The sequence below is a fragment of the Macaca fascicularis genome, chromosome 3, assembly GCF_037993035.2.
Source record: "Macaca fascicularis isolate 582-1 chromosome 3, T2T-MFA8v1.1".
Lineage (NCBI taxonomy): Eukaryota > Metazoa > Chordata > Mammalia > Primates > Cercopithecidae > Macaca > Macaca fascicularis.
This window is the reverse complement of record NC_088377.1, coordinates 128301112-128325397: the sequence shown is the minus strand read 5'-3', so window position 1 is coordinate 128325397 and position 24286 is coordinate 128301112. Positions and strand designations below refer to the sequence as shown.

Here is a 24286-nt window from a genome sequence, read left to right as displayed (position 1 = left end):
ATAGTGTTTTGTGCATTTTGTCTGATGGCAAGGACATATATTTGAAAGCTGTTTTGGTTTGATTTTCCAACAGAGTAATCCTTCCCTCACAAATGTTGATTGGATGATGCCACAGAATAGGCCTAATCCAGTTGTGAACATGTGTGAGTCCTATCATATTAGTCCCCAATTGGGAAAAAGTGTGTAACTCGTTTCTTTAGATCTTTATCATACATGATTTCTTCTTGAATTATTTACATATCTTTCACTCTTTTTCAAAAACAAGATAAAACAAACAAAAAAACAAAACCCCAGAAACAAAAAATAAATGCCTTGATTTGTTCATTTCAACCTCCAAGATTACACAAGGAACATAATAACAGTGTTTGTGGAGCATTTTCTCATATTTTAATAGTAAATTAGAATATTCTGGGGCAGTTCTTGCATTTCAATGTGATAAGAATCACCTGTGGAGTATGTTAAAATGCAAATACCAAGGCCCCTCTGGACTCATTCAGGGGCCCATGCTGCGTTGGTAGCTATTGTGCTTTTTTTTTCTTTTTCTTTTTAATTATACTTTAAGTTCTAGGGTACATGTGCACAACGTGCAGGTTTGTTACATATGTACACATGTGCCATGTTGGTTTGCTGCACCCATTAACTCGTCATTTACATTAGGTATATCCCCTAATGCTATCCCTTCCCTCTCCCCCCACCCGAGGACAGGCCCTGGTGTGTGATGTTCCCCACCTTGTGTCGAAGTGTTCTCATTGTTCAGTTCCCACCTATGAGTGAGAACACGTGGTGTTTGGTTTTCTGTCCTTGTGATAGTTTGCTCAGAATGATAGTTTCCAGTTTCATGCATGTCCCTACAAACGACATGAACTCATCCTTTTTTATGGCTGCATAGTATTCCATGGTGTATATGTGCCACATTTTCTTAACCCAGTCTATCATTGATGGACATTTGGATGGGTTCCAAGTCTTTGCTATTGTGAATAGTGCCTCAATAAACATATGTGTGCATGTGTTTTTATAGCAGCATGATTTATAATCCTTTGGGTATATACCCAGTAATGGGATGGCTGGGTCAAATGGTATTTCTAGTTCTAGATCCTTGAGGAATCACCACACTGTCTTCCACAATGGTTGAACTGGTTTACAGTCCCACCAACAGTGTAAAAGTGTTCCTATTTCTTTACATCCTCTCCAACACCTGTTGTTTCCTGACTTTTTAGTGATTGCCATTCTAACTGGTATGAGATGGTATCTCATTGTGGTTTTGATTTGTATTTCTTTGATGATAAGTGATGATGAGCACTTTTTCATGTGTCTGTTGGTTGCATAAATGTCTTCTTTTGAGAAGTGTCTGTCCATGTCCTTTGCCCACTGTTTGATGGGGTTGTTTGATTTTTTTCTTGTAAATTTGTTTAAGTTCTTTGTAGATTCTGGATGTTAGCCCTTTGTCAGATGGGTAGATTGTAAAAATTTTCTCCCATTCTGTAGGTTGCCTGTTCACTCTGATGGTAGTTTCTTTTGCTGTACAGAAGCTCTTTAGTTTAATTAGATCCCATTTGTCAATTCTGGCTTTTGTTGCCATTGCTTTTGGTGTTTTAGTCATGAAGTCCTTGCCCATGCCTATGTCCTGAATGGTATTTCCTAGGTTTTCTTCTAGGGTTTTTATGATTTTAGGTCTAACATTTAAGTCTTTAATCCATCTTGAATTAATTTTTGTATAAGGTGTAAGGAAGGGATCCAGTTTCAGCTTTCTACACATGGCTAGCCAGTTTTCCCAGCACCATTTATTAAATAGGGAATCCTTCCCCATTTCTTGTTTTTGTCAGTTTTGTCAAAGATCAGATGGCTGTAGATGTGTGGTATTATTTCTGAGGGCTCTGTTCTGTTCCATTGGGCTATTGTGCTTTAAAACACACAATCTAAGTTTTATAGAGCTGAAATTTCTTTTGATAAAAGGGCAAGATTATTTGCTTATTTTATTTCTTTCCATTTGAAGACTATACAAATACTTTGAAACAATATTGTATTGAACAGTAATGAGAATAGTGACATCAGGAAGAAAGTAGGAGGGAAAAACCTTGGTTCTCGTAGCCACTGTACCCTGAGTGGGATATAAAGTTACATCTGACAACCCATGAGGTGATGTCCATGCCTGGAACATAACTGACCATCAATCACCGGAGTGAGTTCTAAGGGACCCCATCATTTCTATGGTGCCTCCTAAATGCTGTGTCACCTTAGGATTTGAAAACACCCTTTTCTTCTTAGACTATTCATGTGATTATAGAATTGATGACAATATCAGGAAGAGAAACTTTTAAGCCCTTCTCAGATGCTGTTCTATCTGCTTCATGTCATAAGCCTACAGATGGTCCTCCCTTTAGGAGACATTGAACAGTCTTGTTTTACAATGTTAGGAATTATAATATTTTCAATGTGCTGCTCTAAAAGTGCCATTTATGTTTATAATATACTGTCCTTTAACCTAGAAGTATGTATCATGTAAACCACAGATGTCTATTTTTTATATTTATGCGGAGGGTCTAGTTACTATCTGCTTTCACTAAACCTCCGTGTGCAAGGAAAGCTTTTCCTCTCTCTGACTCCATGTGTTGAGAGGCAGGCAAAGCTGGGTGGAGCAACGAGGCTACTTCTGAGAGGGGGTTATCCCGAGATGGGGTGGGCTAGTCTGGAGTCAACTGGGTTAGAAAGGGAAAGGTCAAAACAGCAGAAGTCCAATACATCAATCTTCAGGGAAAGATGAGGTGTGGATAGTCAGGAAAAAGAGAAGGAGAAAGGCCCACATAAAAGCACTGGGAACTGATAAGAAAGGTGAAAAAGAAGCAATAGAGTCCAGACTATTTTTCATGAATGGGTCCAGGGTTCTTAAATTTCATTTTTGGTAGCATAAAATTTCATTTTCCTGACAAGACAAGCCTCTGTGAGTCACATTTTGGGTAATCATTCAAGGTGTCTGACCCTTTCAACTACCTCCAAACACAGGATCTGTAGTAACACTGGAGTCTCATTTATTTGCAGCGAGTCTTAAGGGCATCTAAAGGGAGCTCACTCCACATCTCATTTCCTCATATGATTTTGTTACAGTTTCTCTGTTTATTTCAGCCACCTTTGAAGGCACTGAATGGTACCATCATCCCAATGCCATTGCCTACCGTGGGGCACTGGTGCCCTTGCCTAGGATGGAGCCCCCTCGAGGCCCTTCAAGCAGCCCGTCCTCAGGGTGCGAGGGCAGAGTGTCTTTCCCCAGAGCCCTCAAAGTGAGAATGCTGCTGTGTCCAACCTGACACGGGGATAGCAGTTCTTCCTCCCAGCTGGCTGTCACACTTTGTCTCTAGGCCCCAAACAGTGTGGCTCCTGTCTCACAGAATTCCTCAGGAAAACACTTTTTTTCTGTCTTTCTCTACAGAGCTCAGAAATGAATCCATGGGGCTGAGATGAGGAACTAGAACCCACGGCACATACCACGGTATTCTATCTAGTCTTCTTCCTCTAAAAGCCCACTCCCATTTTCTGGTTCTTCAGACTCAAACCTTCATGCAAACCAACTCCTGGGATGAGCTCCACTGGTGCATTAATCATGCCTGGTATTATGTCTGGAATGTATTCCTTCCAGTGGGTTCTTGGTCTTGCTGACTTCAAGAATGAAGCCGCGGACCCTTGTGGTGAGTGTTACAGTTCTTAAAAATAGTGTGTCCAGAGTTTGTTCCTTCAGATGCTCAGATGTGTCTGGAGTTTCTTCCTTCTGGTGTTTCTTCCTTCTGGTCTCACTGACCTCAGGAGTGAAGCTGCAGACCTTTGCAGTGAGTGTTACAGCTCTTAAAGGTGGCGTGTCCGCCGGAGTTTTTTGTTCCTCCCAGTGGGTTCGTGGTCTCGCTGACTTCAGGAGTGAGGCTGCAGACCTTAGCAGTGAGTGTTACAGCTCATAAATGTAGCGTGTCCGGAGTTGTTTGTCCCTCCTGGTGGGTTCGTGGTCTCACTGACTTCAGGAATGAAGCCTCAGACCCTTGCGGTGCATGTTACAGCTCATAAAGGTAGTGTGGCCCCGAAGAGTGAGCAGTAGCAAGACTTATTATGAAGAGCCAAAGAACAAAGCTTCCACAGTGTGGAAGGTGACCCAAATGGGTTTCTGTGGCTGGCTTGGGTGGCCAGCTTTTATTCCCTTATTTGTCCCCACCCCCATCCTGCTGATTGGTCTATTTTACAGAGTACCGATTGGTCCATTTTACAGAGTGCTGATGGGTCCGTTTTTACAGAGTGCTGATTGGTGCGTTTACAAACCTTTAGCTAGACACAGAGCGCTGATTGGTGCGTTTTTACAGAGTGCTGATTGGTGCATTTACAAACCTTTAACTAGACACAGAGCACTGATTGGTGTGTTTACAATCCTCTATCTAGACAGAAAAGTTCTCCAAGTCCCCACCTGATGCAGAAGCCCAGCTGGCTTCACCTCTCAGTATGTCTGCATCTCACTAGGCAGAAAGGCCTCTCTGCTTCTGGGGTCCGCTTCTTAATGCAGTCATTTGTTGGCCTGGTTTAAAGCCTCAGTACCTATGTGGGCAGTGTGGGACACCTTGTGCGTGCTACCCTATACACAGGTAGCGTTTCAGTATTTGTTGCTTTCTCAGAAGACTAGGAAACCACTGAAGTAAGCAGCGGCATTAACCTCAAAGGTGGGGGGTCACATGGTTCTCATATTATAGCTAATATGTATTTGCAAAATAGTTCTAAATCTCAGGACCTGTGATATTTTCTGCACAAATTCCACAGTTTAGTTGTGAGCCCCTAAGAGTGAACCTGTTGTCTGACATCCTCAGTAGGTCCCAAATGACTTTTAGTTCGAAATAGTAAAATTGGATAATTAAACTCTGTGACTACTAATTACCTCTCTGCCTGAACAGAGCCTGCTCTAAACAGCATTATGCGGTGGATGAGGTTCTGGTCTCATGGCACCAGCAGTTCACACCCTTCTGTGCTTCTTCCCCCACCTCACCTTATCTAGGGAGCCCTCTGTCCCTTGGGGGAAGTAAAGGCCAGAAGCACTGTGGCCAGAGATAAGGATCTGGGGTCAGAAAACCATTTCAAAGTATAGCCTTGCCACCTATTAGCTGTATGACCCTGAGGGTTCCTTAACATCTATAAGCCTCAGTTTCCTTATCTGACAAATGGAAATAACCTCAAATTGCTAGCATGAATGTCAAATGAGATACTTCTGCCACCTAGTTAAGACTTGGTTAAAGAAAGCTGTTCTTGTTCTTGGTTTTCCCTTGTGTGGTTCTCCCTCCCAAGATGTCCCATGTCCCACACACATCCTCTCCCTCCCTGCATGTGAAACCTGCTATCAGAAAAGCATCAAAAAAAACCCCCAAATTTCATCGTAGCTGCTAAGTACATTAGGGGAAGGAGATAGCACGGTTGTGGTACATGGTGGCATTTAAATACTTTGAGTCAGTTAAGGTACGTGTGAGGGATCTGCAGACTATATTTTTCTGAAAGTGTTTGCGTGATTAAATGAAAGAAGGCTAAAAGCTTTCCCTTCATTCAACAAACCTTCATTGAGCACCAACTGAGTGTGAAGCACTGTGCTAAGCACACCATATATGTACGGTAGCATTAAAAGCTGATACTGTCTCTGCACTCTTGGAACTTTGAATCTTACAAATTAAAAGAAGGCTAATAGTGGAATGTTAAACACTGGCAACTGTGTAGGGTGGGAAAGTAAACTTTAGGCATCTTCATGTTCACAAATTACTACATTCCATTTTATAGTTTGGTGGGAATGAGGGATAAGAGAGTTTTAGGGGAACTAGGAGATTGGGAGTAATGATGGTAAATATGGATTAAAACATAAAAAAATTAAATAGATAATTTAATTTCTAAGTAAAAGAGCATTCTAATAGGTTGAAAATATCACATACAAGCAGCTCTAAGATCAAATGACCTCTTGGTTGAGATTCGAGATTGCAGACTAGTTCCCTAAAGCAGCTGAGGCTCAAGTTCAGTAAAATACCCATTTATGGCTTGACTAAGCACTAGGATCATTCCATAAAAGTAGATATCCTAGAAAAGTGGAAATTGGCTATTTTCTTAATAATTTTATTGAAAAAAGTTATCTTCTTCAACAATCAAAAGAGTGTACTTCTATTTCCCTCTATTAATAAGTTAGAAAATACAGAAAGCTAATATAATTACAAAAAAATCTTACAAAATTATTTAAAGCTTTACTAGGTGCTTTGCATAAGACTACTACATTTCACCTAAAATGAAATCCCAAAAAGAGATTATATAAAAACAAAATTTTCTTATAAATTAAACAAAATATTTGAAACTTTTGAAGGGCTACTAAATCTCATACAATATATAGTTTAAGTATTCTCCAAATCTGTTAATTTTTTAAAGGATTTAGAACACATAAGTACTAACAGCGCCTTCTCCTGTGGTGCTTATGTGGCACTGTGATAGGAGCACTTAAAGAGATTTTTTTCTTTCAGTCCCATTTAATCCTCAACATCACTCTGTGATGTGGCTTTTATGCTCATTTTATTCATAGGAAACTGAGGCTTAGAGAGTTAATGTCATTTACTGGCAGGCAGAAGAACCAGTATTGGAATTTCCAGCCCTGTCCTTTTTCCACTAAACCAAGTGGCGGCACACAAATCTCTATGGGAGACAGTCCTGGCAGCTTAGATTTTGCCTTTTATCTGAAAACGGCTTATGATTTATTTTCTGATTTAGAATCTGAAAAGGATGTGGATTAAGTTATTTTATAAAAACAATTAGCCAACTCTTGAAGCAAATTTGAATCACATTTTTATGACAAAACTACAAAACCTCATAATAATCTGACCCTTAGATTGCAAGAAAAAAAGGAGAGGAAGGGTGGGCAAAGGACAGCAGGGAAAGGGAAGAATAATCAGGCTTTGGTGCAGCTGAGGAGAGTAAGAGATGGATTCCTATGAGAAAGTCTCACATGAATGAGGGCCACTCATGCCTGGGTCTTCAGGACCTGGTTACCTGCCTAATGTAGGCTCCCACAGGGCCCATGGACTTTTATACTAGCAATGCTATTAGGATGGTATCAGTACTGTTTATGCTGGGAAAAGAGTGGGCATTAAAGATCAGGTACCTCCTATAGCAAGAGGCTCACTGAAATATAATACTTTGTATTCAGACTCATACACAGACGAAAACAACTAAACATTGTAAGATTTTTGGATGTTTCCTGGAAGTATATGGCCTTTTCTTTCAAGTATGTGCCGACAATCATCTGTTAGTTTCTACTTCTGTTCAATGCAGAAAACAACGTGAGAGGCCAGTTTCACCTTTGATATAAGTTCTAGACCTTAGATGAGAAACGTGGAGATGTACACTCTATCACAAAAGACTTCTTTGCTGAGTTGAGGTGATCTTTCTGGAGGGTGGGAGGTCAATCCAGGTCATCATGGAAGTGAGAATCCAAGGATGGGACAGTGTGGCTAAATGTACTTTTCATTCCTTCTTTTGGATGTGATTAGGGTCATGGGCCCTAGAGTCCAAAGGTCTGAGTTTGAATCCCAACTTTGCCAATTCCCAGCTGTGTGACCTTGGGCAAGTTACTTAATCACCCTATGCCAGGGTTTGTAAAATAGTAATGTGCTAAATAGGGATAATAGTAATACACGGGCATGTAGTGGGGGTTATAAATGATGATTTCTATAAGCCATTCAGTACATAGTAAGCTTTTAAGAAATGTTAACTGTTATAGGCTAATTAATTCTTAAATGAATATTGATTAATCTCCTAATACGAAGTATATCTTGTCACTCAGGAGTTTAAGAAAATAAATCATTTATTCTCTGTAATTTAGGTCAGAAAATCTAAGGAAATATATAGGTTGAAAGCCTGCTAACCACAATTCCATAATGAGAGGGCTCATGTCCTTTTCATGCGGCAATTCTAAAGCTGGAATTGGTGGGGGTTGCCTCTTGGAAGAGGTTTCAGGGATTGAGTCTCTAGAAAGGGATCTAGCTCCTGGTAGAAAGATTTAGGAAATTTAGCTGTTAGTTCTATTCATGAGGCTGGAACCAGGCATTACAGAACTGCTTACAAAGCAGAACGGTTTCTGATATTTCTGGGAGTCAGAAGTTGTGCAAGTGTGTGTGTCTATGTGGGTGTGGGTAGGTAAAGGGAGGAGGGATAGATGAGGGAGGTTTAAGAACAAAGTGAGTTGAGGTGAGGCAATTCGTCTACAAGAACTACAAAATTTTATGTGGGGTGGAGAAGATGGGGAGAATCTAACAAATCTAGGCTCACTGGGGTTTTGTTTGTACATTTATCGTGCAATTCCTCCAGCCTTTTGAATTTTCATTTAAGATGTTCCTGGCCCTTTAGGTGCACCAAGGTGGCATATGAAGAAGAGAGTTTAAGCTCTTCCTGAAAGCAGACCCACCAGGAATAGAGAGACTCTGCATATCATTACGAATCTGGAATGAAAGGGCAGACAGCATATGTTTTTATATTGCAAAGAAGCATTATCTCTTTTGCTTTCAATTAGAAATTGTTTCTAAGAATCAAGTTTTCTAAATAGTCACTTGTACCTTAACATACCTAGCAAAGCAGTGCCCTAACACAACCGAGGATTTATTATACTCTCATTTTTTGACTGCTTTTATAACACAGAGAATGGCAAAAAGTTTAAAAAGTGTTTCTGTTATATAAATATAATTAATAAACTAGCAAAAATTCAAACAATTTAGAAATTAATAATGAATTTAAAATTTATTGCATATGTCTGTGGACTTTTACCACATTTGGTTACACACTAACTCTATGATTGGTTTTGCAAAGGAATTATCTGTCAAACTAATATTAATACTTATTGAGCACCTACTGTGTGCCAGGCACTTTGCTAGAAGCTTACCCTAAAGGAATCAGTAAGATAAAAATAGTTTCTATCCTCAAGGAGTCTATCAGAGAACAGAAATCTTATAATAAGTGAACGTGTAGTAAAAACATATATTAGGTTGGCTGGGCGTGGTGGCTCATGCCTGTAATCCTAGCACTTTGGGAGGTTGAGGCAGGTGGATCACGAGGTCAGAAGTTCAAGACCAGCTTGGCCAACATGGTGAAACCCTGTCTCTACTAAAAATACAAAAATTAGCTGAGCGTGATGGCAGGCGCCTGTATCCCAGCTACTTGGGAGGCTGAGGCAGAGAATTGCTTGAACCCGGGAGGTGGAGTTTGCAGTGAGCCAAGATTGCGCCACTGCACTCCAGCCTGGGTGACAAGAGTGAAACTCCATCTCAAAAAAAAAAATATATATATATTAAAATAATATATGTAATATATAATATATAATATAATTTATATAATGTAACATATAAATATTATATAATATAAATGTATTATATAATTTATATTATATAATATATATTATAATTTATATAATATAATATATAAATAATAATATATATTTTATTATATAATTTAGGTATATTATATAATTTATACAATATAATATATATTTTTATATTATATAAAAATATATAATATATAAATATATATTATATTATATTATTTATATAATATATAATATAAATTATATGATATAATATATAATATATGATATAAATATATTATGTAATATTTATATATTATATATTATATAAAAATATAAAATTTAGTTATAATATATAATATATATTATAAAATATTCTCTCTCTCTCTCTCTCTCTCTCTCTCTATATATATATATATATATATATTTGGTCAAAAGAAAGGATCATTCCTGCTCTAAGATGGCTGACTAGATGCAGCCAGGAGGAACATCTCCTACAGAGGGACCAGATCACTGGGAAGAATGGCACACTCCTAGCAGATCTTCAGAGGGACGGCATTGAGATTGTACAGAAAGAAGACACAAATGCTGGGCTGAAGCAAGAGGAAGCTGGAAATGCTGCACGGGGCTACCATGCATTGGCTTTCATTCCTGGCCCCCAGTGATTCCTGCCAAAAGGGTGAGTTGAATAGGCAAGGAGCTACCTGTGCTCTCCACAGGCCTCTGGAATCCTGGCAGGAGACCTATTGATCACCACCAGGGGTGGTGGGGAGAGCTGCTTTGAGAAGTGGTAGGGCCAGAACTCCAGCCAGTGCAGAGCCCAGAGGGTTTGGTGTGGGAATGTCTATAGCAGTGCACAGCCAGGGATGCCCATGCCCCTCGGTTCTATTGGCTCCCAAAGGAGACTTTAGCCCTTAGGATAACTGTTGGATGTGAACTCTGCAGGGTGGTCTTACCCATGAGATGGGGCTAGTCCAACCTGAGCAACCCTCGGCCTGCTGGCCTCTCTGGGGCCCAGAAGCTTGGCTGTGTCTGCTTGAATTGGAGCCCCCAGACACACTCTGGGGACCCATGTCATAGCTGTTGCACTGGAGGACCACCCAAGACCAGCAGAGTGCTCCAGCAGAGCTGTGCCCACTGGACACACACTAGCTCACCTGTGCCCAGCCCCCCATTGCACTTCCCCATGGTGCTTTGCCTGAACATGTTCACCCACGGCCAGCCACCCCCATTGCTTTGCTGGCACATGCATGCCTGGGTGGACCTTGTCTTCCCTTCTCTGCCAGTACATGTGCATGTGCACCCTGCTGTGTCACTGCTGCTGGTGTGAGTGTGCCCTGTCCCCATTCAACCCATCTGGGATGGTTAATACTGAGTGTCAACTTGATTGGATTGAAGGATACAAAGTGTTGATCCTGGCTGTGTCTGCGAGGGTGTTGCCAAAGGGAATTAACATTTGAGTCAGTGGGCTGGGAAAGGCAGACCCACCCTTAATCTGGGTGAGCACCATCTAATCAGCTACCAGCGTGGCTAGAACATAAGCAGGCAGAAAAATGTGAAAAGAGGGACTGGCCTAGCCTCCCAGCCTACATTTTTCTCCCATGCTGGATGCTTTCTGCCCTTGAACATTGAACTCCAGGCCCTTCAGGTTTGGCACTCTGACTGGCTCTCCTTGCTTCTCAGCCTGCAGATGGCCTATTGTGGGACCTTGTGATCATGTGAGTTAATACTTAATAAACTCCTTTCTCTCTCTCTTTATATATATATATATATATATATATATATATATATATATATATATATATATATGGAGAATATATTCTCCATTAGTTCTGTCCCTCTAGAGAACCCTAACACACCACCTTCCTGTCATTGCCATTGGAGCACTGACAGACACGGAGCCTGCCAGCCCCACCAGTGCCCCACCCCTGCACTGACACTGCTCCTGGCATGAAACTAGGTACAAAAACAGCAGACTTGCCCCCAGCCTGAGTATCCACCACCACCAGAATGAATGCACAGAGGGCACACACAGTCCTGTGCTCACCAGCACCCTGCCCCCCTGCTAACACCACGACCAGCTCAAAAGTGTGCACAGTTGCCAGCAGGGGTGCCCTGTCCCCCCAGGCTGTACTGCCACCACTGTTGCTATGAACACCTGCAAAGAGGCTGGCACCCCAGTGCCTACTAGCACCCTGCTCCAGCTGATATATGTGTACCCCACCACACTGCCATTGCCACTGCTGCTGGTATTTATGAATGAGGACAAATCCCACTGCCACTGCCCTACAAAGTGCTTTGGGTGACACCACTCATTGGAGTGTTGTGACCAGTGGTCTGTGAATACCTCAGGCCCTCCAGTACAGCAGGCTTCTAACCTCCAGGAGTCAGAGAACAAAGCCAGGGCTCTATACAAGTCCCCCAGAATTAGAGCACATAGTCCAGGAGTCACCTGCTGAGCCCTGACCCCCTAAAATCTTCCAGAAATGAAGCCAGTCAACTGAACCCACAATCAAACCCCCAAGGTCATCAAAGAAAAGAAAAGAAAAAAAAACCCTTCTAAAGGTCAGCAACTTCAAAGATTGAAAAAACATGAGCCCACAAATATGAAAAAGAACCAGCACAAGACTTCTGACAACTCAAAAAGCCAGAGCACCTTCCTTCAAATGACTGCATTAGTTCTTAATCAAGGGTTCTTAATCAGGCTGAGATGGCTGAAATGACAGAAATAGAATTTAGAATATGGTAAGGAATTAAAATAATTGAGATAAAGGAAAACGTTTAAACCCATTCTAAGGAAGCTAAGAATCTCAATAAAATGATACAGAAACTGACAGACAAAGTAGCCAGTATGAAAAGAATGTAAATGACCTGATGGAGTCAAAAAACACACTGCAGGAATTTCATAATGCAATTACAAGTATTAACAGCAGAACAGATCAAGCTGAGGAAAGAATCTCAGAACTTGAAGAATGGCTTTCTGAAATAAAACAGTCAGACAAGGTAAAATTAAAAAGAATGAAAAGGAATGAACAAAACCGCTGAGAAATGTGGGATTATGTAAAGAAACCAAATCTACGACTCACTGGTGTTCCTGAAAGAGATGAAGAAAATGGAAGTAACCTGAAGAACATATTTTAGGATATCATTTATGAGAACTTCCCCAACCTAGCTTGAGAGGCCAACATTTAAATTCAGGAAATGCAGAGAACCTTTGCAAAATACTTCACAAGAAGCATCCCCAAGACACATAATTATCACGTTCTCCAAGGTCACATGAAAGAAAAAAATGTTAAAGACAGCTAGAGAGAAAGGGCAGGTCACTTATAAAGGGATGCCCATCAGACTAACGATGGACCTCTCAGCAGAAGTCTTACAAGCCAGAAGAAATTGAGGGCCTTTATTCTTTATTCAACATTCTTTTTTTTTGAGATAGAGTCTCGCTCTGTCGCCCAGGCTGGAGTGCAGTGGCGCAATCTTGGCTCACTGCAAGCTCCGCCTCCTGGGTTCACGCCATTCTTCTGCCTCAGCCTCCTGAATAGCTGGGACTACAGGGGCCCCTCACCATGCCCGGCTAATTTTTGTATTTTTAGTAGAGACGGGGTTTCACCATGTTAACTAGGATGGTCTTGATCTCCTGGCCTCATGATCCACATTCCAACAAAGAATTTCATATCTGGCTAAACTAAGCTTCATAAGCAAAGGAGAAATAAGATCCTATTCAGACTAGCAAATGTTGAGAGAATTTGTTACTACCAGATCTTCCTTACAAGAGCTTCTCACACAGGCATTGTATATGGAAACAAAAGACTATTACCAGGTACTACCAAAACACACTTAACTACACAGACCAGTGGCATTTTAAAGTAACCACACAAACAAGTTGGCATGATAACCACCTAACACCGTGATGACAGGATCTAATTCACACATATCAATATTAACCTTGAATGTAATCAGGCTAAAGGCCAATTAAAAGGCACAGCATGATAAGCTGGATAAAGAAGCAAGATCCAATGGTATGTTGTCTTCAAGAGACCCATCTCATATGCAATGACATCCATAGGCTCAAAATAAAGGTATGAAGAAAAATCTACAAAGCAAATGGAAAACAGAAAAAAGCAGGGGTTGCAATCTTAATTTCAGAAAAAAAAAAAGGATTTAAAACCAAAAAAAGATTTTAAAAAAGATAAAGAAGGTCACTGTATAATGGTAAAGGGTTAAATTCAACAAGAAGAGCTAACTATCCTAAAGATATCTGCACCCAACACAGGAGCACCCAGATTCATAAAGCAAATTCTTAGAGACCTTCAAAGAGACTTAGATTCCCACACAATAATAGTGGGAGACTTCAATACCCCACTGGCAGTATTAGATTATAGAAGCAGAAAATTACCAAAGGTATTCAGGACCTGAACTCAACACTGGATCAAAAAGACTTGATAGAAATCTACAGAACTCTGTACTCAAAATACAACAGAATGTACATTCTTCTCCTTGCCACATGGCACATACTCTAAAATTGACCACACAATTGGACATAAAACAGTCCTCAGCAAATGCAAAGGAAGTGAAAGTATACCAACTACCCTCTTGGACAATGGCACAATAAAAATAGAAATTAAGAATAAGAAAATTACTCAACACCATACAATTACATGGAAATTTAACAACCTGTTCCTGAATGACTTTTGGATAAATAATGAAATTAAGGCAAAAAAAAATCAAGAAGTTTTTTGAAACGAATGAGACTAAAGATACAACATACAAGAATATCCAGGACACAGCTAAGGCAGTGTTAAGAAGAAAAATTAGTACTAAATGCCCACATCAAAAATTAGAAATATCTTAAATTAATAACCTAACATCACAACTAAAAGAACTAGAGAGGCAAGAGCTAACCAACCCCAAGCTAGTAGAAGACAAGAAATAACCAAAATCAGAGCTGAACTGAATGATTGAGACACAAAAAAATGCAAAAGATCAATGAGTCCAGAAGCTGTTTGTTTTAAATTAATAAGATAGATCACTAGCTAGACTAATTAAGAAGAAAAAAGAGAAGATCCAAATAAACATACTTAGAAATAACAAAGGGAATAGTACCACTGACCCCACAGAAATACAAATAATCATCAGAGACTACTATGAACACCTCTATGCACATAAGCTAGAAAATCTAGAAGAAATAGATAAATTCCTGGACACATACACTCTCCCAAGGCTGAACCAGGAAGAAATTGAATCCCTGAGCAGACCAATACTGAAATTGAAACAGTAACAAGTAGCCTACTAACAAAAACGGCCCAGGACCAGGTCCATTCACAGCCAAATTCTACCAGATGCACAAAGAAATGTTGGTACAATTCCTACTGAAACTATTCCAAAAAATTGAGAAGGAGGAACTCCTCCCCAGCCCATTCTATGGGGCATTATTCTGATACCAAAACCTGGTAGAGACACAACAACAAAAGAAACAAAACTTCAGGCCAATATCCTTTATGAACACGGAAGCAAAAATCCTCAAGAAACTACTTGCAAACTGAATCCAGCAGCACATCAAAAAGGTAATCCATCATGATCAAGTAGGCTTTATCCCTGGGATGCAAGGTTGATTCAACATACAGAAATCAGTAAACATGATTCATCACATAAAGAGAAATTAAAAAAAAAAAAAAAAAACATGGTCATCTCAATAGATGCAGAAAAGGCTTTCAACAAAAGTAAAATCTCACATTAAAAACTCTCAATAAACTAGGTATTAAAAGAATATACCTCAAAATAATAAGAGCCGTCTATGACAAACCCTTAGCCAATATCATACTGAATGAGCAAACCCAGGAAGCATTCCCTTTGAAAACTGGCAGAAGACAAGGATGCCCTCTTTCACTACTCCTCTTCAACATAGTATTAGAAGTCTTGGCCCCGGCAATCAGGCAAGAGAAAGAAATAAAGGACATCCAAATAGGAAGAGAGGAAGTCAAACTATTTTTGTTTGCCAATGACAGGATTTTATATCTAGAAAATTCCAGCGTCTTGGCCTAAAACCTCTTTCAGCTGATAAACAACTTCAGCAAGGTCTCAGGATACAGAATCAAGTGCATTAATCACTAGCATTCTTATATACCAACAACAGACAAGACAAAAGCCAAATCAGGAATGCTTTCCCATTCACAATTGCCACAAAAAGAATAAAATACCTAGGAATACAGGTAACCAGGGAGCTGAATGATCTCTACAATGAGAATTATGAAACACTGCTCAAAGAAATCAGAGATGAAACAAACAAATGGAAAAACATTCCATGCTCATGGATAGGAAGAATCAATATCATTAAAATAACCATACTGTCCAAAGCAATTTACAGATTCAATGCTATTCCTATCAAACTCCCAATGATATTTTTCACAGAACCAGAAAAAACTATTTTAAAATTCATATGGAAAGAGCCCAAATAGTCAAGGAAATTCTAAGAAATCCTAAGCAAAAAGCAGGAGGGATCTTGCTACCCAATTTCAAACTATACTATAGGGCTACAGTGACCAAAAACAACATGGTACTGGTAAAAAACAGACACATAGACCAATGGAACAGAATAGAGAGCCCAGAAATAAGGCCACACACCTACAACCATCTGATCTTTGACAAAGCTGACAAAAACAAACAATGGGGAAAAGATTCCATATTCAAAAAATGGTGCTGGGATAACTGACTAGCCATATACAGAAGACTGAAACTAGAAACTGGACCCCTTCCTTACACCACATACAAAAATCATCTCAAGATGGGCTAAAGACTTAAATGTAAAACCCAAAACTGTATAATCCCTGGAAGACAACATAGGCAACACCATTCTGGACACAGGAATGGGCAAAGATTTCATGACGAAGATGCCAAGAGCAATCGTAACAAAAGCAAAAATTGGTAAGAAGGTTCTAAGAAAGCTAAAGAGCTTCTGCAGAGTAAAAGGATCTATCAACAGAGTAAACAGACAACCTACAGAATGGGAGGAAATTTTTGCAAAGTATGATCTGAGAAAAGTCTAATATCCAGCATCTGTAAAGAACTTAAACAAATTTAAAAGAAAAAAAAAGCATTAAAAAGTGGGCAGAGGACATGAACAGACACTTTTCAAAAGACAACATACATGCAGCCAACAAGCATATGAAAAAAAGCTCAATATCACTGATCATTAGAGAAATGCAAATCAAAACCACAATGAGATACCATCTCACACTAGTCGGAATGGCTATTACTAAAAAGTCAAAAAATAACAGATGCTGGCTTATACACTTTTGGTGGGAGTGTAAAATAGTTCAACAATTTTGGAAAGCAGTGTGGCAATCCCTCAAATAGCTAAAAAAAGAACTACCATTCAACCCACCAATCCCATTACTGGGTGTATATCCAAAGGAATATAAATTGCTCTATCATAAAGGCACACGCATATGTATGCTCATTGCAGCACTATTTGTGATCGCAAAGTCGTGGAATCAACCTAATTGCCCATTAGTGGTAGTCTGGATAATGAAAATGTGGTATATATACACCATGGAATAATATGCAGCCATAAAAAAGGATTAGATCATGTCCTTTACAGGAACATGGATGGAGCTGGAGGCCAGTATCCTTAGCAAACTAATGCAGGATCAGAAAAGCATATACCGCATGTTTGTACTTATAAGTGGGAGTTAAATAATGAGAATGCATGGACACAAAGACAGGAACAACAGACATTGGGGCCTACTTGAGGGTGGAGGGTGGAGGGTGGAAGGAAGGAGAAGAGCAGAAAAAATAAATATCGGGTATTAGGTTTAGTGCTGGGGTGACAAAATAATCTATACAGTAAACCCTCCTGACACTGGTTTATCTATATAACAAATCTGCACATGTACCCCGATCCTAAGAGTTAAAAAAAAATATATATATAAAAGATATATAAATATATGCAATATATATGAAGAAATAGTCAATATAAAAGTAATTATAATATATAAAATTACACATAATATTTAATATTTTCTTAAAATATAATATTACTTAGATAATTTCAAATTAAGATTAATTTGTGATGTCAATCATTTTTAGACAATCAATAAGACCAATTCTGATTATCTGAACTTTCTGATTGTTTGGATTTTGACCAAATGTGGGTTTATCACCCTTAATACTCATGTTTTAGAAGCAAATTTAGTCGATTACAAAAGCTATCATAGTCTAGAGATAGCCGTAGGCAAGGCTGAGTGACAGAGGGGCTAAAGGAGGTTCCTGGATCTTTCTTTGGGCTTCAGATGTGACTGTAGAGAGCTCTTCCTGGGGAAAGCTGACGGGACCTGGGCAAGGATCCCAGCCCTCTGCTGGTCTCATAGGCTGAGTGACTGATTTAGAGTGCTTGGGGTCAGTATGAATTAGAGAGATTCAACTCATCTATTTGCTGAGCCAGCTCATCTATTGGCTCTATAGTGATGTGTATATTACTGACTTTTCTCAGTTTTACATGAGGCCCATTGAAGGCCTGTCCTGAAGTTCTGCCTTCAACAGTGCTAGTGTCATAACCACCGTGGAGAAGTTGAAGGTAGCATAGAGGTGAGTCTTCTCTGTATGAATTTTCTTCCCTATCCCCACTTTGAACATCTGGTCGAATTAGTGAAATGTTGGGTGTGAAGCAAGTGCCCCACCTTAACTCCTGGCTTTAATTGCATTATTACCATTAATTTATCCTACTTTATTATAGTAGATAGCTTCAAAATTGTGTTCCTGGCACAATCACTTTATTTGGTAAATCCCTCCTTGATTGACTTTTGTGGGAGTGGCCATTTTGTATAACATGATCCTGCTCCTTGGCTATATTTAATGGGTACATGGATAAGCACTTGACTACATAAGCAGGTACATAATACAAACTCGATCAATCATAGTCCCTTTTTTTTTTTCTGGTTTTGGCTGTGGCTACAGGTGTTAATATTTGCATCAGAGATTGGTGATTGACTGACTCAAGCTAGGAGTTACAGCCTTTCCTAGAACAGGCAGATAGAAACCCAGAGAGTTGAGCTGAAGCAATGGGATGTAAAAACCCGGTTGCTGTGAATAGCTGTGTTTCCTGCCACGTGGAGAGAATCAGTCTGGGTGAACAAGAATGAAACTGACAAGCAGAGCAAAACAGAGACTGCAGTAAGATGTGAGTGTTACTTAAAGCCCTGGTTACAGTTGTCCTTAAGGTTGACCTGCATCTCTGCCCTTTCCAATGTGTCATGTGATTGCTTCAAATTAAAACACCTATTATTATTATTTTGCTTATGTTGGTTTAAGTTAGGTTTCTGCACAAATCTTTACCAGTTTTTCTTTTTTGTTTTAGTTTGATTTATGTTGCTATATTAAATGTATTTATTGTATGCCCCCTGAAATCTTTATGGAGCAAAGCAAGTTATAAGTCTACCAATCCGGTGGGGAAACACATATACCTTATACTGTGTGAGGACTAAAGAAGAGGTGGTAAGGGTAAAATCAGCAAGGAAAGTGAAAGTTGTGCTCAATTAACAATTTTAGTGAATGATAAATCTTCTAATGGCCATTTTTAAAGTTAGAGACCTAAAGTTTGGAAAACTGACATTGTTCTCAAGTAGCACATTCTTGGAATACTTTCACTTCGATTTAACCCATTTTGAAAGGTATCTACATAGTCTATCCAGAAACAGTCTCTTTCATATTATAGACAGTCAGTAAATGTTTATTGAATGAACCCATGTAGTGTTTCTAGCTTTCAGGATCAGGATATTTCATTTAATTTACCACAGGTAAGCTATTTAACTTTCACAGCAGTTTCTCTTGTGTGAAATGGTTATTGAACTACAGAGGATTAAATTCAAATGAAATTTCAAAATTATTTCTGAACACCTATTGTTAATATCACTATTTCCATCTTTAGCTAGTGATCATTCTTTAAGAGTCTGAAGTGAAGCACTGGTTCAGCACCTGCCTCATTAGTCAGTTGCCTCACCTTGAATCTGCCTGACCTGGAAAGGAGGCTATGATGTGATCCATACAATACCTCCTACCTTAACCTTCAGAATATCATCAGGACCTGTTGCATCTCATTTTATTTTTGAATTTTTATTTGTAACTATTTGTAAAGATATTTGATGTCTTTTATTCTTCCAAAGAACCCAGGAAATCTTTACTTGTTTTTCTTTTTTGAAACAGAGTCTCAATCTGTCTCCCAGGCTGGAGTGCAGTGGGCTGTCTCAGCTCACTGCAACCTCCGCCTCTAGGGTTCAAGTGAATCTCCCACTTCATCCCCTCAAGTAGCTGGGACTACAAGTGTGCGCCACCACGCTCGGCTAATTTTTTAAAAATATTTTGTAGAGACAGGGTTTCGCCTGTATAAAGCTTTATACAGGGTCCAATGGAGCTACATGGTAATTACAAGATAGGATGGTAGAAATCTTCATGAGCCTATTTTTCCCATTTTGCTATTTCAACTTGCCAGGAATAGTTTTAGCATTGCTATTTCATTGTTCTCAACTATGCTTTTCTAAAAAGATTAAAATAATAAGAAAATGGAAGAATGAAACCTCCTGGAAGGAAATAAATAAATCATCATGGTGGCATCAAGCTTTAGTTTTCTTTTTGGGTTGTGCAAAGTATTGCATTTTTAAAAAGTAGGGAATAAGAGAAGTATGGAGATATATTTTGCAGTCTTTTTAAAGACTATTAAACACAGTTGAGGATTTAAAAATTTCCATTTTCTTCCCATAATGACAAAGAAAAAGAAGTTGATAGAGGAAAGTATTATTCAACGAAACAGAAAAAGAATGCAAAGAGATAGGTATCAGCTTCCTAGGCCATAATGATGACAGTAAATTGGTCACAGAAGGGAAATCTCAGGTATGAGTCCTCAGATGACAATATTCTGGGTATAATTTTTTCTCCCATACTTAAAAATCAATGAACGAACAATTCATTTCTAAATAAATAAAGAAAATATGGTATTCTCATCCAGTTAGTCATTCAACAGGAAATATTTTGCAGTAAGAACTTAAACCATTCTGTTTTGCTGAAAATATGTTAAGAGTATCTTTTATTGTTTCAAATCGTTTCAAAATTTATTCCATGTGATTTACTAGCAAATGAATTCTGAAGGCAGGTGTGTTTACAAAGGTTACTGGAAGGAAATACAAGATATAGAAATAAAAAATTAATTGAACTGATTATTTTAACTGGTGTTCATAAATCCAGAAATAAAATTTTTGGCACTTATGGAGCAAAGAAAATGGCAGTCTTCATGCTGATGGCAGTGGTGGCCTGTCTGAAGCAGCCACTGCCATGATGCCAGCTGCAGTGAGGGAGGTGCAGCTGGGGCTGCGGACTCAGGCATCCCTGTATCCTTGGGGACTGGGAGCAGGCAGGAGCCCCACCCTCCCAGGTGCTGCTGCAGCTGCCCAAGCCATGGCTGCAGATCCTGGCATCTCTGTGCTTTCAGGGTCCCAGGAAGCCCCTCTTCCCCAACAGGCTCCTGCTGCCTAGCCTCTCTCCACTCCCGGCAGCCGGTCTGATCTTGAAGCAAAGTCGGGGCCCAGCCTGGGCACTGTGGCAACCTGGCTGGGTGTGCACAAGCTCAGGGCAGTGCTGACATGCCAGTGCCCTGCTGCCTTGGCCCCCTCCAGACCTTGGGCACCAACAAACACAAGAGGGAGGCCAAAGTGGGTACTGAGGGAAGCTCTGCACTGGCCTGCAGTTTCTCCTCAGCATGAACAGTCTGGGTGCCATGAACAGCAGTAGGAGGCAGACAGGCTCCTGGGCTGAAAGGGGCGGGTCCCCAGTGGAGCTTCACCTTCAAGCCAGAGAAAGCCTGAAGTCTGGGGGCCTGGCTGCCAGTCCCACAGACCAGGGTAGGAGCTGATAGTGCTTTTTCATGGGTCCACACATGGACCAATTAGCACATACTTCCTCTCCTCTGAAGTCCATAAAACCCCCAGATTCAGCCAGACTCAAAAAAGATGACAGGATGACCAGCTGCAGAGAGGAGCTACCCACTCTAGGGTCTCCTCTCTGCTGAAAGCAGAACACTCATCAGGACACCCTGGAGCTATCCACTGTGGGTCTCCTCTGAGCTGTTTTATCACTCAATAAAGCTCCTACTTTGCCTTGCTCAGCCTCCTTTGTCCATGTACCTCATTCTTCCTGGATGCAAGACAAGAACTTGGGACCCACCAAATGACAGGGTTAAAAGAGCTATAACACAGGGCTGAAACATGCCCCTTGCTGGCCACATTGTGGGCAATAAGAAATAAGAGCAGAGAGAAGGAGAGAAGAAATGCAACCCTTTGGGGAGATCAGACCTGGGAGCTCCCCAAGCCAGGGCTGTGGCACCCTCCTTGGGGCTCAGCAATTCCTGCTGTCTCCAAGCTTCTGGGCACCAGCACATTCCACAGTGCCAGTCGTGGAAGCTGCTTGCAGCATGCCTGGTCCAGGTGCAGCCTTGCAGGGAGCCGACACCTGTGCTGGCTCCTGGACTTCCCTGCCCCCACAGCAGCCAGCATGCCTGGCTGTGCGCAGTGGCCGGACACCGCACTTACTCACACACCCCTCACTGCTCTGCTCGCCCTTGGCAGGCATGGGATCCAGGCCAGTAGCACCAGCTGAGTGCAGCCTGCCAGGCCGAGCGGGCCCAGCAGGCCCAAGCAAAACTTAAGCAAAGGTACCACCGGCCACAGAGATTTCCGGCTGGTGAAGCAATACCCTAAGAATCCTGTGACAATGCCAACACAATTCTGGTTTGTTAAAAATTTCAAATGTGTCACATTTTGATAAGGCCAAACAGAGCAGAACCATGAATATGCAAAGAGTTATTTGAAATCAGGAATCAATATTTACACTATGGATATGCTGCAGGCTCCTGTATGATAGGTTTGGTGATTAGTTGAATTTTAAAGACATTGTCCATTTTGGGTATAGATACCTTCAAAAACAGGAAAAGATGGAAAATTTAAATTTGCTATGCTTAAATTCTTATTAACATTTCTAACTTTTTTTTTTTTTACTATCCCTTATTCTTCTATCAATCATTTGCAAAATGACTTAAAATATTTTTTAAAATATTTTAGAAAATTAAAAGGGGTTTTTGGCCCCAGATGGCAAATGGTGATTTTTTTTCCTGGTATAATGAAGGTAAATGAGCTCTACTTGATGTATTTCAGTAAGTATATCAATGTACATCAATAAGTTAATGGATAAAGGAATGACTAGACCCAATCAGTAAGAATGTGAGGTGACTTTCAAAAAGAATATACAATAAAAGAAAGCAAAATAGAAAGGAGATCAAAGTGAAGGAAAAACACTTTTTTATTTTCAATTTCAGTGCTTGAGAAATAGAGCCAAATATAGCTACTGGTTGTAGCAACTACTGCAGTCTTCTTAGCTACAGAGAAGCCATGACTGCTCCCCTGCTGCTCATCAACATTTCAAAGTTACAAAGTGAACCCAACTCCACGCCCAGTTCAGTTACAAAGTTGGAGACAGAGTTGTGCATACCTACAGGTATGTTATCTGAAAGAAGATATTATGAGAACACAGAGTCTTATGACTTTGAAAAAAATATATTACACATCAAAATGCAATGTTTAATGAGTCTGCTTTCTGTTCCTATAAGCCAACTCCAACCCACTGCTTTGCAACTTGAGCCTTTATTCTTTATGCAACACTTATACTTCATTTCTTGCTGCCTTCCCCTTCTCAGTTGACAGTTCCAGTTTCCACACAGGCAAAAACAAAAACAAAAACAAACAACAACAACAACAACAAAAATAGCTGCATTTAAATATATATTTAAAATTTATGATGTATATGGAAGGATGTTTATGGCAGCATTATTGATATTACTGATGAACTTAGGATAACTTTAATGACCGTAAATATGGGAAGGACTAAATAAAACACCATACACTGATATTCTGGAATATTATAGAGCTACTAAAAATAATATAATACTGGTATTAAAGGCTATTCATGAGTATATTTCTGAGTAAAAAGAAGGAAGTTATAGAATAATATGTTTAACAAGATCCCATTAAAAAGAAGTGATCCTCTCTCTATAGGTATATTAAATGTATATTGCATGTATACAAACATATGCAATACACACATATATTTTATACACACATATATGTTATACAGTATATGTATTTGTATGTTTTAAAAGACTGGAAAGATACTTGTTGGATTTGTAAGTGATCATTCCAGGGGAGTGGGAATGGGGGTAATTTTTACTTTTAATTTTAAACATTTCTGTATTGTTTTTTCTTCTTTAACAAGGAGGTAATACATTAATAATTCAAAACATTTTTTTTAAAGATAGAGCATATCTGCTATTGAGAGTGTACTTTATAAGTGATGTCCACTTTTTTTTCTCTTTCTCTCTCTCTCTCTCTCTCTTTTTTTTTTGTAGAGATGGGGTCTTGCTATGCTGCCCAGGCTGGTCTAAAATTCCTGTCCTCAAGCAGTCCTCCTGTCTTGGCCTCCCAAAGTGGTAAGATTACAGGCATGATCCACTACACCTGGCTGGATGTCCATTTTTATGTATTCTCTCTAAAAATGCATTATGTGTACAACTGGGTCTTCAGTATCTGACTTTTCATCCCAGGCTCATATGTTTCCTAGACTCTTAAACCTGCCATCGTCACTTCTGAAGCATAGAAAAGGCACAGAGCAATAAAATGATTTTAAAAAAAGATATCATCCAAGTTCTTGATAGTGGTAAGTCAGTAAACTAAATCATAATTAATATTTTGCTTAGCTACCGATGCAGTGATATCAAATTTTATTAAATATGATTAATTAAAATATTGTTGTAAATAAACACAAATCGCTGACCCCCTCAAAGTCTTTGCAGCGACTTTTGAGAAGTGCAGCTCCAAGACTGACTTGGGTTTTTCCACTCCCAGTCTCATCCTCTGACAGCCC

The 24286-nt window shown here is 39.7% G+C and overlaps 1 long non-coding RNA gene across 1 annotated transcript; it reads left to right on the top strand.

Moving 5' to 3' along the window:
* Positions 1–9767: 9767 nt before the first annotated feature.
* LOC102140356 (uncharacterized) lies at positions 9768–23854 on the top strand. Its single transcript, XR_275635.4, has 5 exons — positions 9768–10010; positions 17820–17914; positions 18284–18506; positions 22686–22864; positions 23772–23854. It is a non-coding gene; the product is annotated as an uncharacterized lncRNA (long non-coding RNA).
* Positions 23855–24286: the final 432 nt, after the last annotated feature.